We start from the raw sequence: 19094 nt of genomic DNA, 5'->3' as shown, positions 1-19094 counted from the left end.
CTGACTCCAATTGCAAACCCCAGTAGGAATCAGTAAGCAGAGGTGATTTTAGTTGTTACAAGTCCAGGAAAAGAGCAGAAATTGTGCTGGGTTTTCCTAATCACCCTTAGCCAGTATATTGAACATTTCACGGTGTTAAAGATTAATAGGAATGGAGAAAAGATTACTAAAGTTACTTTTCATTAAAAGAGTGTAAAACGAGTATAAATTCTCCTTCTGCAATAAAGAAGGAATATTGGCCTCTCTCCCACTTTTATTGTCAAGGTTATTATCATCTTTTTACAATTTCTCATGCATACAAATGGAAGGTTAATCTCCATAGTAATCTGTTATCTTCAACTGTTTTTGAGATAAGGCTTTGGGATCTTCAGGGAGTTTTCCTGATGCCTAGAAGAACAGAGAATTTATGGCAATAAAATAGCAGCTCCCCAGGCAAGGGCCCCTTATAAAAGCTGTTCTGGATGAGAAGTGGGCAAGTGGGCCAAGACCTCCATGTGAAGCCTGATGACCTTGATAAATGACCTTGATACATCACTGTGGGGTTCTTATGAAGAAGCAAATTCGTCCTCCTCCTCCTCCTCCTCCTCCTGCTGCTGCTGCTATCCAGGTTGTTATTTCAATCTCTTTCCTAGGCCTTCCACACCCTGCAGTCCTGACTGGGAGAACTGTAGATTTGAGCCATAGGCTCTAGAAGATCAGTAAAAAGTTGCCTGGTTTTTTGTTTTTTTTTTTTTGGTGGCCCATTAAAAAAAATAAAAGTTTTGTGATGTGTCTGTTTCACTGGAAGTATTAACTATGGAATCCTTGACTAGTAACTGACAGCCATGATGTTGCTACTTTTTCCTCTCCCCGCCCCCCCAGTGTTTCCTTTATTTGGAGAGCAGCCCATGTCCCCTGAGGGGTCTTGGGATACTTGAGATTCCCAGGCCACTGCATAGAAGGTGTTCTGATCTCAGGGGAGGTAACTGGGACTCCAAACCCCCTCCACCTTACACTCACAACCAGCACAGAAAGAAACTTGCCAGCTGCTCCACAAGGTCTGAAAAGTGACCCTAGAGAAGGTGGGCAGGGAAGGAAAAACAGCACAGAAGCCAGGATACCTGGAGGCCTCTCCAGTCATTTGCCCCACCACGCTCCACGCTGAAACACCTTTGCTACATGAGTTGAAAAGCTCATATAATGCAAACTACAGGAGAGTGAAGATCAACTCTGCCATTCCTCCTGCTCTGCATTGGATGATCCAAAACCTCCCACTGTTGCGATTATTAATAGTACTTTTTAAGCAGTAAAATTTAATATGTTATAGAGAAGTCAGTAGCAGTTCGTATTATATTAATTAGTATAAATGTTACTAATAATAAGTAATCTGAATGTTGATGTGCCTATAACAGCAGGGAAAACAGTTTTATACCATGTGGCAAGGTAAATGCAAGCAATGAAACTGCAGGGTACAAGTCAATAAAAACCCAATTAGATAAGGGGTAGGGACTCAGACCTGGGTCCCAATCCGAACCCCCTCCCCTCAAGGTTTCCAGAAGGCCATGACCCTAACTAATGCACCAAACTGTTGAGGACCAAAAGAAAAAATCCCTCTTGTTTGTTGACTGTGAGAGAGACAGGCAACACCAGCATGCAATTTTATTTTTCAAAAGACTCTTTATTGTAGTTGCACACTAACAATAGAGAGTGAGCCCATCTCCATTTGGGATCACTTGTCACTGTCGTCACACACAGTTTGGTTCTTTACAATGACTGGTGACAGAAAACATCACAGCAGAAAACATTCAGTTACTTTTGTATCTGTTAGGTGCTTTCCTGGCTTTTCTAAAAGGTTCAAATCTGTCTCCAGAGACTGAGTTCATGGCAGCCAGAGTTTTAAGCTAAAATACGTTTGCATTTTCGCTGCACCCTTTTCACCTTTGGCCCCAGCTCCCCTACCCACCAGCTTCTCTGAAATTGAATCCAGCCCTTAGGCAAGTTGCACTGTACATGCTGCACACACCACTGATTGCGCAAACCGGGTCAATGGCATCTTATGAGTCAGCGGCAGGGGCAGGACCCATAAACCTTGTCCTATACACGCCTGCTAGTCTGGCACCTCCCTCCACCATGGATGCTTCTATTTCCATTGCTATGCAGCACTCCTGTCTCATATAATGCTTGGCTCCATTGCTCCATTCAGAAGTCGATTGCTATTTCCAGCAATAACGCAACACACATTTGGGAAGATCCTGGGTTCCCCACACGAACACCTTGGCGAAGGTGGGCAACATGCACTGCCACCCTATAGCCATTTTTGCACCCTCAGCAACACTGCCTATTTCCTGCAAAGTGGTGATCTGCAAGAAAATATAGCGTGTAGAGAGCACGAGCAGAATCAGGAGCAGGATCTCACTTCTGAGCATTACTCTCTGTGTAAAAATGACTTTGCACTGTCCACACGTGTGGTTGCGGGTGGGGGGGGGGTTGCCCCTTTAGCAATTCCTCTACAGCAAGGGAAATGGTAACTCCTAGCAGGTTCATAGGGACAGTACAAGCCTCACCCTACCTGCCTCCCAGGGATTGCCTAGCCCTGCCTTAAGGGATGGCAATGAAGGGTAGATCCTGAAGTCTTATAGAGGTTTTTATGGATTGTAGTCAGTCACTGTGCCTATAACATAAAGTTGTTCCCCAAGTTAGGATCTTACTTCCCAAAGGCAGGGTGTGACAGCATTTCTGTACAATCTTCCTTATTTTTTAGAACAAAGCGTGAATTTCCATGCAAATGTCCTAAAGCAGACTCACAAGTTTGCATGTTAGAAGCTCAGTATAACGTCACTGTTGTCCCACTTCCCTAAAATGCTTCCCTAAAAGTACAAATTTTCAGCTGGTTGGCCTCACAAAAAATCCAGGGCTTCACTTACCAACCAACAGTATTTTTATTTTAATGAATGTATTTGCAATTGATTTATCATCATCAGAAAATATATACATTCTCAAAATTATTTGATGTCCATCTGTAGCTCTATTTTGCTCTAAGCTACCCTTGAAAAGGTATATTAGACCAACTTGCTAAAAGAAATACATTCTAATTAATTTGGAGAGGTTTCCTTGTATTATATACAGAGTACAGCGATCCACCACAAAATCAGCACAGCCAGCAAGGAGATATGCTTGGCACATTTATATCCTTTATTTGTATTTATTTAGGGTACAGTCCTATTGCCCACACTGCAGATGCACCTAAGCCTCCAAATTGGGACACCTATGAGCATCCAATGGCCTGAGAGAATCGAGAGAATTGTGGTCACTGCATCCCCATCTGCATTTTGTCTGGACAGATTTAATGCTGGGACACTGACTAGACTTGGCATAGATCTGTAGTCCCAGACTAAAGGGGAGGAAATGGGTATAGTGGAGAGGAGAAGGTAGAGGAATTCATTCTTTATTTGGATTTTAAATAATAATAATAAGCAGCTAAAATCAAAAATGTATGAGCTACTTTTCATAAAATTTCCAAAGCAATAAAGAAAATTTAAAAACAAATATATAAAAATCTACTTTAAAACAAGCCACACAATATTATAACAGCAGCAGAAAACAATTACAACATCACAACCCTATGCATGTCTGTTCAGAAGTATTTTCCATTAAATTCAGTGAGGTCTCATCCCAGGTAAAGTGAGTATAGGGTTTTAGCCTAAATGCATGTTAAAAGAGAAAAAAGCCCTACAGTTCCCAGCATGCCACATTCAGCTATGCACAGGATTATCTCTCAAAAGGAATTTGAAAGTGATATGTTTTAATCTTTCTCCAGAAGGGCATCATGGCCATACAAATCTCTCAAGGGAAAAAATTCCAGTATACTGAAAAGAACCCACTTCTCCCAGAGGCCAGTCTGGCTTAATTTAAGATGGAATTTGGGGAATCTTATCATAAAATCAACATTGTCTGCAATGTGTGTTTGTGTATTCATGCAGGCAGAGGTTTCTGCCCACTAAGAATATCTAAGCTATTAATGTTTTTAAGGGCCAAAACCAGCCACTAGAACTGGTCCACAAACAAACCGGCAGCAAATGCCATTGTCCTAAATGGGTGACCTAGATGTGCACTAGCCTGAACTGGCCAAAGGCAAGCAGCAGCTTTTTGTACTAGCTCGCTTAAAATCCCACACAGAAGGCTCCCTGGTAAAGCAGTCTGGCCATTGCGAAATCTCTGTCTCCCAGCAGAGGGCCCAACATACCAGGTGAGGCTGATAAAAGATGCCTGAGGACGCAAGGGCCGTTTGAAAATCAAATCTCGATGCTGCACCCAGAGGATCTCCAAAACTGCGACACAGATCATCACAGCCCCATCCACTTTTCTCCAGCAAGTTGCCCACTTTACCCCTCTTATGTGCATCAAACTTCAGTTTGTGTGTGACTGAACACAGGCAGCATTCACGGCAGCAGCTCCTCGCCTAGATTAGAAGAAAGGGAGAAACAGTTGTGTGCCTGAGATATGCTGACCACACAGTAACTCACTTCCGTGACCTCACCCCATGGTTTCAGTGGACATGAAACAGTAGCCTGCCGGCACTGTTTCATGAGCAATGCGACTAAATGAAGAATTACAGGAATGTGCAAGGTCGGTCCTTATCAGAAATATGAAATGCAGACCAGTAGCGCAGTTGTACATTTTGAAGTTGTACTGCTGCTCAGCACAACAGTCCACATAGCTAGGACTTCCCATGAGAGGTTTTAAAAAATGGAAGCAACTGTGTTAATCAGTTCCAGCAGTTTCTTTCCCCATATGAGCAGGGCTTTTGTAAAAGCTAATGGGTTTCAATTGCCCATTCAGGACCAAGCCACCTCAAAATACTTTGCATTAAAACACGGGCAATGTATTGTTGCTGGGAAAATCCATTTCTCCCTCCAGCTACTGAGGAAGATTGGAAGATCAGAAGGAACAGATGGCAGATAAAGTCAACTACTCTACTAATGGGCAAGTCAAGCTTGTGAGGCTCTATTATACCACTGCATAAGCCTCCCCCCCAGCTAGTAGTGTTGGTGATAGTTTGCACCTGTGATTAACCTATCAAAACTGGAAGCTGCAAATACTAAATTATATTTTTCGCTCTATAAGACACACCTGACCATAAGACGCACCTAGTTTTTAGAGGAGGGATCCATGGAAAGCTTCCTGATAATCAAAGGCACATTCCCCATCACTTCCCCATGGGCTTCATTAAAAGACTGGTTGCCATTTGAAAACACACACCAACCTGTGATTAACAGCTCTCACCTGTGCAGGAGGAGGGGGGCAGAGCAGGGCACACCAAGCACGTGCCGGCCAGGTGGTGCCACGTGGTGCAGGCGGGCCGGCAGCATCCCGGGCATCAGGCACACACACATTCGCTCTATAAGACGCACAGACATTTCCCCTTTCTTTTGAGGGGGAAAAAAGTGCGTCTTATAGAGCAAAAAATACGGTATTTGCAGAAGGGCAACAGAAAGCTTTGAATCTCAGAGAGGGACTACAGCCTTATAATGCAGTTTCCTGAGGGCAAACTTTTAGAGTTCCATAAAGATATCTTGCCTCCAGACTTATTCAGAGATTTGCTCTAAATCTGACTAAATCTCACTCCAAGGGATTACCTAATACTTTAGGCTAATGAAATAAGCTCCACCTTCTGAAACAGCCAACCCTCCAAAAGAGCACAGAACCACCATGAAGGAACATGTTTGTGAGATTAACTTTTAAAGTGCTTTGTTTTGATGCGAGGACTGAAGTATGAAGGGGTTAACTGGAAAATTGTGGTGGGGAAGCTCCGCTGTATTTCTTCTCTAGCAAAGCATAAAGATGCACATCTTCCTTCCTTTCGGAGTTAACCCCTTCATATATCACTCCTTGTTTCAAAGCAATACAGAGGAACATGAGGGAGTCCCTAACTCCCAACCCAGAAATAGTCAGAAAAACTGACCATGGTTGTTGGAATCTGAAGATGGCCTGAAAGATCCATAGATCGGCAGAGCAAGGGTGGCTGAAAACATTTCAGCGCTTGAGGCAAAGGAAAAGATGCCCCCGCCCCAGCCACCACACACATTCATACACACATTCATTAAGTCCACATATAACATCCAACTAGACTGACAACTGAATCTTATTTCAGAACTGGTAAGAGGACCACTTCCTCTACTTCATGGTGGAGGCCAGGGAGAGAGCAGGCTTCAAAGAAATATGGAAGGCTACCTTAAGGGACTCTAGGGAAATGTGGGGAGGTGCTGCCCACCCCTAACATCTGCCACATGGGGCACCCGCCTCCCTCTGCCTTATGTTAGGGCATGCCCTAGCTCCGCATGTTCCTTTCCAAGTGCAATTCATCAACAGTGTGACCAAAATAGTTTCCTTTCCCAAGCCAGGCTTGAAACCCTTGATTTTGTTTAATATCTTGAAGTAATTTTGAAGACACGTGTTCTTTAATGATCCAGCAATTAAAATAAGGCTGTGCTGTATAAATGGTGCCACCTGGTGGGAAAGATCAAGGACTGAACTGCAAGCTTTTCAAAAGCAACTGCATTTCCTCAGTCTCCCTAAAGATTGGCAAGTAGATTACATTGATTCCTGACAGGCTTATTTCCAAGTTAAGTCTTCAGACTTGCTGCAGGAGTGTCGTTGCTATGGCTTACAATGCTTACTATGCAAACTATTTTGCAGGAGAAAAATAGTAGGCACAGTTGAATTCGTATGAAAACCTCTCCACCACCCACATTTGACCTCTAAAATGAACAATTTGGGCTCTATACACAATTGGGCAATTTCTAGGGTTGGGGCAGAGATGTTGGGGAAATCCAGATAAATCCTGGTAGAAAAAGATTGCTCATATGTACCTTCGTGTTTTAAAATCAAACCTGCGTTCCTTTCTCAGAAAAGCAGCAAAATTCCCAGGCAGGTTACTGTTTAGCGTTGTTGTTCCTTTAAGAAGATGAAATTCTTCGCTGGACTGTAGGTTAATACTTGTTGTTAGTCGTGAAGTCGTGTCCGACCCATCGTAAACCCCATGGGCAACATTCCTCCAGGCCTTCCTGTCCTCTGCCATCGTCCGGAGTCCACTCAAGCTCACACCGACTGCTTCAGTGACTCCATCCAGCCACCTCATCCTCTGCCGTCCCCTTCTTCTTTTGCCGTCAATTGTTTCCAGCATTAGGCTATTCTCCAGTGAGTCCTTCCTTCTCATTAGGTGGCCAAAGTATTTGAAGGTTAACTCTATCAGTGGGGAAAATACCAGTGTTCCCATCAGCTGCAGGGAGCTGAGTCAAAGACATTCGTTTCTGAATGGACCCATTTAATCATCTAGTTCCACAGAGGCAAGCAGCAGTGTAGTTGTCAAACCAGTTTTCCTGAATTGGTTCCTCCATCAGACATATTTGCATGTTTAAATAGACACAGGCTTATCCAAACTGTCAGGAATTAACCAAATTGACTTGTCAATAAGGCTCAATCAGGCCATTCTTTCTATTCTATTGACACAGGCATTTCTGATCTTTTAGAGCATTGTTTTGTGCATGAAGACATCAAGATGCTATTATATTATGTTAGCATTATCTGGAAACCTAATACTCTGCATATGACTGGAAGGCTAGAAAAATGTCTGTACATGGGCTGTGATTTTGCAGTTGGCAGTGGAGACCACCACCAGATAGCATGCTGTCATAAGTACCAGCAGGGGGCCTGGGTGATCTCACCAATAAAAATGCAGGGCTTCAAGGTGGTTCGACCTTCCCTGCAGGTCCTGGTATTCCTTCTCACCATCGGTAAAGAGACTCTGACAGGGGCTTCATGGGACAGCTGAAACCCACTGGGAGCCATACCTGACATCACCAAACATAATGTAGCAGCAAAACCTACAGGATGTGCCCATCACAATGCCCTGTTTCAAAGCAGAGCCATGCTTCCAGAAGCAAGGTTCTGTTTTCCCATGCTAAATCAGCATGATCTTTGTCACTCCTGCAAATTCAATGGCAGTGGTGGCAACAGTGGATGCACACACTGGGGCAACAAAAATGACCTGGGCTGGCTGAATGTCTCCTTTGTTGGATGATGTGTTGTCAACGTCTGACCTAAAGGGCTAGAAGGCACACTATGCATATTTACTCCTATACATAAAGTCTATTTTTTGTTGTTCTTGTTATATGCTGCCAAGTAAGCTCTGACTTATGGAGACCCTGTGAATAAATACCCTGCACAATGACCTGTCCTTGACGACCCTGCTCAACCCTTGCAAATCCGTACACTCATACATAGTAATCAGCACTACAATAGTGTGGATGATCTGCAGTGAAAAATCCTTACATTTGATTATCTTTTCTAGTTCCTTCATTGCTGGCCTTGCAAATTCAGTCTTCTTCTAATTTCTTGGCTGTCATCTCCGCTTGATGACTGAGCCAAGGTATGTAACATCTCTCCCGATTTCAATTTCCTCGTTGTTGACATAAAAGTTTTGTGATTCTTCTGTACTAACAATTTTTGTTTTCTTAACATTCTGCTGCAGTCCTGCCTTTGCACTTTCGTATTTCACTTTCACCAGAACTTCTCTCAATTCATCGTTGCTTTCTCCCCATAAAATGGAACCATTTGTATATCTTAAACTATTGATATATCTTCCACCAATTTTCACTGCTTCTTTCACTGATCCTAATCCAGCGTTCCTGCATAAAAATTGTTGAATTCTTTTTGTTGGATCACAGGCTTGAATGATGGTTTAACAATGGAGCCAGTTACCTAGGAAGGTTGTGGGCTCTCCAATACTAGAGGCATTCAAGATGCAACTGGACAGACAGTTGGAGGCCTTTTTTTCTGTCTGAACTTGTATAAGATTGAATCGTAGTTCTGAGTTCAACCCCTGGTATTCCTAGATTGCCCATTTTGTGACCATAAGGAGTCCTTGAAAGTCTGAAACCAAAGCTGAACTGGGCTTGCACTAGCAAAGCAGTTGTGAGATGTCACTTCCTTTGAACAATTACCTTGTCTCGATGGTCATTCTGATTGAAATTTTGATCCCTTGATTAATCCTATCCCATCTCTCTTCCACCCTAAATATGAAGGGTTTTTTAACTGATGTGTTGTCATTACATACAAACCAAGTCATAGCCCACTTTGTTAGCTCCTTTTACATCTTTCCTTTGTGTCCCCTGCCCTCTGATGGATTGAAGTGTCTTTACTGCATGAAATTTTAAGAGATCTTTACCCTGAACATTTTAATTTGGCTCCTGGAATAGATATCTGGCTTCTACATATGGAGTGAAGACTCCTTATTTTTATACATATGCCCACACACAGAAAGAGAGAAAGCCAAACCTTTCATATGAGTACAGAAGACTGATGCCACCACCTGTTTTTTATTATTATTAAAAGCCCTCTGGATCTTTCTGTCTTAGCTTAGTAGCCAGAGAGGAAGGTTTCTCAATGATAGTCAACCAGAGTAAATGCATGATCAATAATTAAATAAAGCAAAGAATGGTACAGTATACAACTATACTAAGTGCCCGGCGAAATGAGCAGCTGAAGCTGGCTCTGAGATGTTTTCTTTCTATCCACACAGAGCAGGGTCTGAGCTGGGTTTTTGTAATATGGAGGGCAGCCAAGCCTGGAAAGTCAGGAAGAGGAGCCTTTTGTATACAATTGTCAGACTGCCTCTGCATTTGATGAATGAGGGTATTTTGTGATGTAGGAGGCTGGGTTGAGCCAGAAACAGCAAAGACCTGAGGTCTAACCAGCCTTCCTGAAACACACAAAGAACGTTCAACAGTCATGATTTCACCATCAATCTTAACAGTCTTCAGTTGCTAACCCAAACCCATTTCCCTGTGCCATACAGGGGGTGGATTGTTCGACTATTGTGCATCACAACTGGCACCAGCTAACAGGTTCTGCTTTTTGAGGCCAAAGATGTGTCTGTAGGAGCAAAATGAGCGCACATCTGTAGAGAGATTCACTGTTTCCTCCTCAACAATGTTGTCTCCAGTGACAGATGTATAGAAATGGCGGTAGGAAGCATCGCTGCTGGTGCCAAACTTTCAGTCCCCAGCGTTGACATTAATACCTGGCTTTTGTACTGGTCTGGTGTGACAAGGTCCCTTTTGCTCGGCCACTGGCAGCTCTGCATCGCTTTGAGTCACTGTGACCTACATTCAGGGATAAGCCAAGCTAACCCCTCCTTTTTCTCTCCAGTTTTCATTCATCACTGGTGTACAAGTTAGTTTCAGTCCTTCAGCAGCCTCTATTTTAGCACTTTTCATGGGGATTCATGAGGTTAAAGTGTGGATATTTAACCGGAAGAATAAAATTAAAACATTAAAACAATTAAACTTTTTCAGTCTGATATTGTGCTAGGCAAAGTAGAAGTTGGGAACTTTTGTTAACTGTGATTGTTGCCATGCTTAATTCTACACTTCAGTTTTCTGAAAACGCAACTACAATAAACTGGCATGTGTTTACTTCTACTCCATCAGGGTAGGACAGGCTGCAAGATACTTTTGGCTTATATTTTTCAGATATTGCACCATTCCAATTCTCATGTCTTTTTAATATCTCTTAGACTGTCTCCGGGAAGACAACTTCATGTGTTTATGTATGGAGATGGAAAGGCCCCTTCTTGGGACTTCCTCTAAACTCCTTTAACCATTTACCAGGAAGTCTAGTGCATAGGAGAATTAGATCAGCTCCAGTTAAAATAACCCAGCAGAGAAAAATAATCAGTTGTTTTTTAGTAATAAAAAGAAATGCCAAACTAACTCACCAAAATATGCATATCAGAATTCTAATAATAATTCACCAAGGACACAAGCCAAGGCACCAACACTCTCAACACATGGAAGCTTCCAGACTCTGAAGCTTGCATGCATCCAATGCACAACACACTGAGCAGGGTGCTGATCTCTCTCACTGTTAGTACACACTGTTAATACATTTAATACACACCTTCCTTGCACTGTGTATTTAATCTAGACAGCTGGTTTCAGTAATGCAGACTTTGTGCCAGAGAAGGGGAGGGAAGGAGACTGGAGTTCCTACAGGAACTGATATAAGGTAACAGTACCTGCCTCCTCCCATCCCTGCAGTGCTCTTCAACATTTTTATTAATGATCTAGATGAGGAAGTACAAAGAACTTCCATCTGCAGACCATACATAACTGAGCAGAACAGGAAACTCCCTGGAAAACAAAAATAAGATCCAGGGCAAACAACACAAGCTTGAATGCTGGGCTGAAAGCAACAGAATGAGATTCAGTAGAGACAAATGCCAAGTTCTTCACCTAGGAAAAAGAAACAAAACGCATCCAGACAAGATGGAGAACACTTGGCTCAACAGTACAGCAAAATAAAAAGTCCTTGGAGTTTTTGTAGACAACAAGCTAAATTGGAGTCAACAATGTAATGTAGCCACAAAAAGGGTAAATGCTATTTTGGAATTCATTAGAAGTATCACTTCCAAATCATGAGAAGTACTAGTTCCCCTATACTCAGCACTAGCCAGACCTCATTTAGAATACTGTGTCCAGTTCTAGGCACCAACATTTAAGAAAGCTGCATAAATATTGGACAAGGTTCAGAGGAGGGCAACAAAAATGATCCAGGGTTTGGAAACACTGCCTTACGAGGAGAGACTGAGAGAACTGGGCATGTTCAGTGTTGAGAAGAGAAGACTGAGCAGGGGCATGATATCCCTCTAAAGCACCTCAAAGGCTGTCACAAAGAGGCTGTCAAGATCTCTTCTCACTGATACCAGAGTGCAGGACACTGAATAATCAATTCAACTTGGAACAACCCAGATTCCAGCTAGATATCAGGAAAAGTGTCTTCACTGTCAGAGCAATACAACAGTCAGAACCAGTTGCCTAGAGAGGATGTGAGCTCTTCCACACTGGAGACATTCAAGGCAAAACTGGATGGTCATCTGAGTGGGATGATGTAAATTGGTGTCCTGCTACAGCAGGGTGTTGGACCTGATAGCCTTCATGGCCCCTTCCACCTCTGCTGTTCTATGATGCTAAGACCCTTTCCATCCTCTGCAAAACCCTGCTGCTCAGAACTCGGATTCCGACTAGTCATGTGGCTCAGACAATGTCAGAAGGCCAAAGCAGTTTGTAGTAGGGGTAGGGCTGGCACCCATCACTGGGTTTTCCCACATAGTTAGGCTGCTACTGCCTTCTTGCTTTCCATGAAAATCTCAAAGATCCAGGGCTGGGCACCTTACAAGGGCGCACTCCCAAGCAGGGGCCCATTAACAACAGTCCTCTGGAGTTGTTGCTCTTCTTCATCACTGCAGTCTGTCTGTTCACCTACCTCTTGCCCTGGTCCATAGTGGTGGTGAAGGGAAGGAGAAGCAGCCCCTGCCTACTTGCTCACTGGCCCTCTACTTGTCAAGCGAGAGCCATGCTGAGAAAGAGGAAGAGGAGTAATAGTAGCTGGTGAGCATGGTAATGAGAGGGTCAACCCACTGATGAAGGGCACTCATTGCAAATGCCTTGCCCAAGAGCCTTCAATAGCCTCAGGCACTGCAAAAAGCCCAAGCATGTCTATGGGTCAGATAATTCCCAGCGTGGAAAATTCAAACTGACCAATCAGTAGTCTGGGGAGCACCTGGTACCACATTTTCCCAGTAATTTCTACTGCACTTGTTTTACATAAGCTGATTTCTGGGGGAGGGGAAAGTGAAGCTGGAGAGTCAGCCTGGAATGTACACAGATGTAAATGTTCGGGTCTATTGCATCCATGCCAGATGTGACCTGTTCTTTGTTTAAAGACCTTTCCAGAAAGAGGGGTGGCAAGCTGAGGAGCAGGCTGAAGTCATCCTTACAGCTTCCAAGACTGAAAAGGGTCAGTGTGCAAGCAGATTACTTAAAGCATGGATTTTCAAAAACAGCCATCATGGAATATGAATGCAAACCTTTTGCCCTGTGTCATGCTCGTTATAATGAATGGGAAAGAAGCATGCAAAAGGAAACAATGTTAGAGGACTCACACCCCCACACTAGGTCCTGGGGAAAATGGGCTGTGGGGTGGAGGGTTCAAGTGTTATACCTTTCTTCATTGCAGGCACACAAAAAGTCAGCTTGAACACTGCATCTAAACCATGCAGGTTCAGAGGGCTGACCAAAAGGATTAGATTGAGAACCATGAAAAGACTGTACAGTCTTGGAATTCACAGTCTTTTATATGCATAGGGATTTCAATTTGGAATGGTTTTTCCCCTTAGAACTACTTTTTTATCTGCCAATATACCACAGTTCTTCCATGATGGCTACTCAGACATAATCAGATCACATTTGTAGATCTGAATGTTGCAGCAATTTAAGAAACTGGGAGGTCTCTTCTGCAACTAAGCATGTAAAAAGCAGCAAGAACAATGGTCAAGCAGGTTGCTCATTCATGTGTAATACAGCCTGTTGAAAAGCCCTGCTATGGCAGAACTAAACTTCTGGCCAGGTTCATATAATTGCCATAGCTTATTTAAATATTTCAGCTATGACCACAGTAGGTTGTATCCTCCAAACTCAGGGACTGTGGATTATGCATTGCTAAACAAGACTTACAGAACCCACGGCCTCTTGTTAACTTCACAGATAACCCTTGGTCCCTGGATTTGGACAACCCAATGAACCATAGAGAGAGCACAAATATCAAATTGGCTGCTGGCATGCAGCACAACCCTCTGTGGCTTAAATAAGCCATGGTGGGCTGTTGGATCATATCTGTTTACTGGTTGCTTTACATCAGAGGTTTGAGTCTATCTTTTCAAATGGCTCTGACTTGCATTAGAAATGTGATCTAAAGCCATTCGCAATAATATAAAATAAATAGCATATAGCTCTCAATTATATGACTCTGAATTAAATTGACCTTCCCCTAAGATTAGATACAAATCTCATGCATTTGCCTAACTCAGTGTCATGAGCAGGTCTCTCCCTCTTTTTTCACTTTTTTCCAGCAATCGCAGCTTAAACTTTAGAAGCTTAGTCCTTTTATTAAAATGTAACAGGTTACAGAAGAGTGTAAATCAAAGTCACATTCTCCTTGAGATGTGGGAGAAGCATGTGTCATGAAAAAGTTCCATTCAACTGAGCCTTTCCCGTTTCAGAAAAGCATCTGACCTCTGGCTCCTACTGCTTGATGGCAGGAACACCAGAACTTCGTAATTGGACTGCACGTTTCTCCTGACTAGGTCAAGGAACTCCTTCTTCATCACCTTCACCCCCAGCTCTGAAAGGCCTCCTCCTCCTCCTCCTCCTCCTCCTTCACATCCTGCCTGAGATTCTTCACTAGGTAACTTTGAAACTGCCTAGTCAAACTGCCTAACTCTGCCCTCTGGCTCCCCCGAATTGGACAAACCTTCTGGGTAGATTGTAATATGAAAGGGCTTTGCATCTTCTCTGCTGTCAGTTTTAATTGGCTGTATAACAGAATCAAGATTTAAACTACAAATAAGTTTTCTTAACACCTTGTTCTCAGACACTTAGGCTGATCTGGCTGCTGGTTGCCAATTACATGAACAAGTTGGCCACTTCAGTTATGTCCCAGGATTTCCAAGTTTCATCAGCTGATCTTGTATCTGGGCAGCAGATACAGTATTATAGGAGTTTTGAGATGTATTGGGTTAGCTTTGATACATCAGAAGACCTTTGCCTATCTGTTCTTGAATGTTCTTGAATTTTTACTTTCATACCCCAAATTTCATTATATCCCCAAAAACAGTATCATACAAATGTGGAGCTTCAGGTTACATCAGACAAGGCAAGGGGTAATGATTAACCTAGTCCCATACCCTTTTGTAAGCTAACTTGTATTTTGCCTACCAAATATTAAGGCTATTAAAAGGCACACCTTCTCTTCCAGGAAAGGACAAAAGGTGTTACCTTTCTGATTGTGCAAATCCAACCTCTATGCAAGAAAAAAAATCTGTATGTGAAAATAACATGAAGACCTCCAAGAGGCATTGCTTTTGCCATGTACAGTGGCTTAGAAGGAGTAATTTGTTTTTACATTCTCTGCATGCCCAACAGCTTTCAAGGGCTTCCTCTCTCCATTAAGTAATATGGTGCAAAGTCAAGAACATTCAAACTATTGTATTCTCAATCACAATGTATGGGTGTGAAAGTTGGAAAGTGAAGAAAGCTTACAGGAAGAAAAATGATGCATTTGAAACATGGTGCTGGAGGAGAGCTTTGTGAATATCCTGGACTGATAAAAAGACAAACAAGTGGATCCTAGATCAAATCAATCTAGAGCTTTCCCTAGAAATTAGTATGACAAAAGTAAGACTATCATACTTTGGACACACCATGAGAAGGCAAGACTCCCTAGAGAAGACAGTCATGCTAGGGAAAATCGAAGGCAGAAGATGAAAGGAAAGACCAAATACAAGATGGGTTGAATCCATAAAGGAAGCCACAGCCTTCAGTTTGGAAATGCTGAATAAGCTGTCATGGACAGGACATTTTGGAGGGCTTTCATTCATAAGATGACTTGAGGGCACTTAACAACAAGGTAGAACATGACTGCTTAAGAATTAGTGGTAGGCAATTGAAAATATGAAGCCCACATCTGTTGTCCCCTGACACAAGCATATCTCTATATTTTCCACTGGACCATTTGGCATTTGCCACTATTACACAAATAGAGCTTCCCTTGGCATCTGTGTCCCGTTCCACCAAGACACATTTCCAGTCACAGACAGGGCCTGTTAGCTTGGTTTTCAAGCAACTAGTGGCCTTCAAATGTGTTTGTGTTAGCCCATAATTCCTGTCATCCCTTATCATGGCCATGTTGGGAAGGGCTGACAGGAATTGCAGGCTAAACCATCTGAACTGCTACACATGCCTTGCCCTGCTTTAATAGCTGCCTGCTGGCAGAAATCCAGGAAGGAAATGTGTTCCTGTTGTACCATCTGCAGGCTGGGAGAACTTTCATGTACTGAATGTTTACTTCACTTGGACTGTTAAAGGCACAAACTGGACCCATGAATCAAAAAGAGAATGGGTAAGCCTAGCTTCTGGCCAGCACAGCATTTATTCTCTGAACCATTGCCCCTCCAGCATTTCTTCACCTTCTGGCTAATACTGGCCATCACAGGGGCAGGTGGGGGTAGGGGGGGAGGCTTCACTTTCCTGCTGTAGCAAAGGTTGCTATTACAAAATACTGCCTAAAGGCTGGGTATTGATGGAGCTTTGCTTCCAATTAAACTGACCTCCATGTGTGTCTCACTCTTCTTTTTTTTTTAAAGGCCTGCTACCTAAAACCCCACAGATGTAATCTTTTCTCCATTACAAACCTTACCCAGAAGATAGAACAGTGTTTTTCCCCTCAAAAGTTATCCTTGTAGATGACAAAAAACCTAGCCAGAGTACCAAGGGGCAATGTGCTCCTCTCTCTTTCTCTTTCTCTCTCCCTTTCTCTCTCTCTCTCTCTCTCTCTCTGTGTCTGTGTAAAAACTGAGAAGCTCAGTTTCCACTCTCAGTCTGACACCTCTTTGCCAGCATCACATTACTCAGCAATTAGCTGAGAGGAAGCAGTAAACATTTTAGTACAATTGAGAAGCAGCGGATATTTGCAAAATAAAAGGGTAGGCCAGGGAGTGGTTAACATCACTATGGTAACCATACAGGTTCACATCCTTTTTGTGCTGGGGGTTCTCCATATTCTTTTGCTAATGATCACACTTGATATCTTTCAGATCCATTTTATTGATTTTTCTTTCAGAAACCTTCCCTGAACAGTAATATTGGTTTCCTCCTCCTCTTACTTAGTCCAGATAATAATTTCATTCCTGATGTAAAGGTCTAAGTCATCAGCCATGCCCACCTCAGCGCCCTTTCTCTCCACTGGACCCTCATTATTTAGTACATGTTTTAATAATAATAATATGGGGAAAACTGAAATTCTATAAAGCCAAATATATTACTATCAAAAGTGTTTGTTTTATTATGGAAAATGCGCTTCCCTTCAAAGTCTGACTTGGCTATTAGTTGGCTGAGCTGAGAAAGATGTGCCTTATATGTAACTCACCCCAGTTCTTATACAGGAAAGTTCTTCAAAACTCAAAGCACCATGTAAAAAATGGCCTGTTTTACTCCATGACTACATAAGTATAGGGAGAAGAGCAATTCAAATTTCCCTGCATTAACAAAGAATCTTGTGGCATGACTCGTGGCCCTCCAGATGTTTTGGCATAGAATTCCTGCCAGTCTTCAGCAGAGGCAAATCTGAAGAGCTCCAAGCTGACTACCCATATAGTTGGGCAAAAGCTTTTCATCGACAGTATGTGATGCATTTATATATGGGCACATGTAACACACACATGTACTTTTTTTTAGGTATAGCCTTATAGAATATTGACCTAACTTTATTTTTAGTTCGCTCAAAGGACTCAGCAATCTTTCTTCACTTTTTGATGGATTTGCCACCTTGGACCTTTTCCCTTACCTCCAATCCATAGATTAGATCCACAGCTCTAATATTGCAAGAAGATTGCTGCCACCTTTTTGGGTCTCCATACAAGGCACATGAATTAGGTGATTTTTATCTGCAAGGCATTTTTGTACATCTAACATTACCAAATAGCAGCAATAGATTTGGCAGATAACAATTCTCCTTCACTGAAGCACAGTAGAGGAAGAAACCTTGTTCTGTGAACCTTTGCAGCTTTACAACACATACCTCAACAAGCTGCAGGCAGCCCACAAGTATGAATCATGTCCCAACAGGTGCGTTACAACCTGTAGTTCTAGACAGACAAACCAAGAGGTAATTAAGCCCCCAGAGAACAGTTGCATGTGGCTGACAAGTTTCACCCAACTTTCTGGGCGACTTGTTGTGAAGGTCTATCCAAAAGACATGGGATCCCCACAAATTGCAATATTGGTGCCTTGTTTTTCAGATGCCTTTATTTTTTAGTCCTAACACATATACTCCTGCATAAGGCTTCAAGAACTATAGACCACAGCATGTCATGCTGGAGCAAATGTGTTAAGTCTTAATGTGCCACAAGACTCTTTGTTTGTTTCTGTGCAATAGACTGAAATGTGTACGCTTTGAAAATGAGTTTTTATGCAGTGGCACTATTGTTTTATCCTGATAAGAAACAACATCTCTATCTCCTTGATTTACAAATAATTATCTCCCTCATAAAATTATTTCCCCAGATTTTATTTGGATCAGGGTCATTGTGCCATATAGGACGGGCAGATGATGATGAGAAAAACTGCACTGAAAATACTGCTATTGCAGAAATGTACTGAAATCAGCAAAAGAACCAAAAGAAAAGAAGTAAACAAGCACAGGAATAAACATAACCTCTTCATATACGCACACCAAACTGCAGTTGAAAACATAGCTACAGTAGCTGGTTGAAAAGTTGGCAATCTGATTTCATGCCAGTAGACTGCAGAAGTACCTGCCATTTTGCAAGGTATTCTGATTTCATATGTCTCAAAATATTTACCAGCAATGAACTTCATAATGATGGCAGATATAAGAGCCCTCTAGCCAGGGTAGGCTAATGAGTGCCCTGCCATCCCGAGTCGTTTTCTCCACCCCTAGTACATTTTGGGAAAACTATTCATTATAATCTGCCATACGATAGGCAACAAGGACATCCATTTAAAGAATAACAGCTTGTTTCAAGAGCAGGAGCAATGTAAAAATAGGGCCCTCGGAAAAATTCAGTGAATAAGGCAGGGCAAGCCCACTGCAAAAGCCTTACTTGAAAGAAGTCTCAAAAGTCTGCTCACCCAAGACTTTCCCTGACAGAAAGCAGATATTTCATGATCACCCTATAATTACTTAAGTGACCATGGGAGTGGGGGGCGGGGAGCCAGCATCTATATTAATCTGGCCCTCAGAACATTATATATAACATTATTTTCCTCTGCTTTACAGTTCCAATTCCAGTTATGGTCTCTACCCAGACAGAAACAAAAAAGTTTACTTCATGCTGAAAACAAGCACAAAATGTTATCCTGTGGTTATCATGATGACAAGAACAGGATTTGAGCTCTATTTGCTATATGCTGAAATAGGGATCTGGAAAAAAATTGCTGAACAAATATTTACCATAATTACTTTATGCATGCAATCAT

At 42.4% G+C, this 19094-nt stretch overlaps 1 protein-coding gene across 2 annotated transcripts in view; it reads right to left on the bottom strand.

The window, feature by feature from the left end:
• FABP6 (fatty acid binding protein 6) overlaps positions 1-19094 on the bottom strand; it is a 28274-nt gene extending 9180 nt beyond the window's left edge. The window contains exons 1-2 of one of the 2 annotated variants that reach the window (XM_044453563.1): positions 19069-19094; positions 4223-4438 (exon numbers count right to left, since the gene is read on the bottom strand). The gene's annotated coding sequence lies outside the window, so the exon portion shown is untranslated. Of the gene's footprint in view, positions 1-4222; positions 4674-19068 lie in introns of those variants that run through there. The other variant, XM_044453562.1, reaches the window with a different exon arrangement.

The sequence above is a fragment of the Varanus komodoensis genome, unplaced genomic scaffold, assembly GCF_004798865.1.
Source record: "Varanus komodoensis strain SLA01 unplaced genomic scaffold, ASM479886v1 scaffold7_1, whole genome shotgun sequence".
NCBI classification, from domain to species: domain Eukaryota; kingdom Metazoa; phylum Chordata; class Lepidosauria; order Squamata; family Varanidae; genus Varanus; species Varanus komodoensis.
Note: the sequence above shows the minus strand (reverse complement) of the source record. Positions and strands in the feature narration are given on the sequence as shown.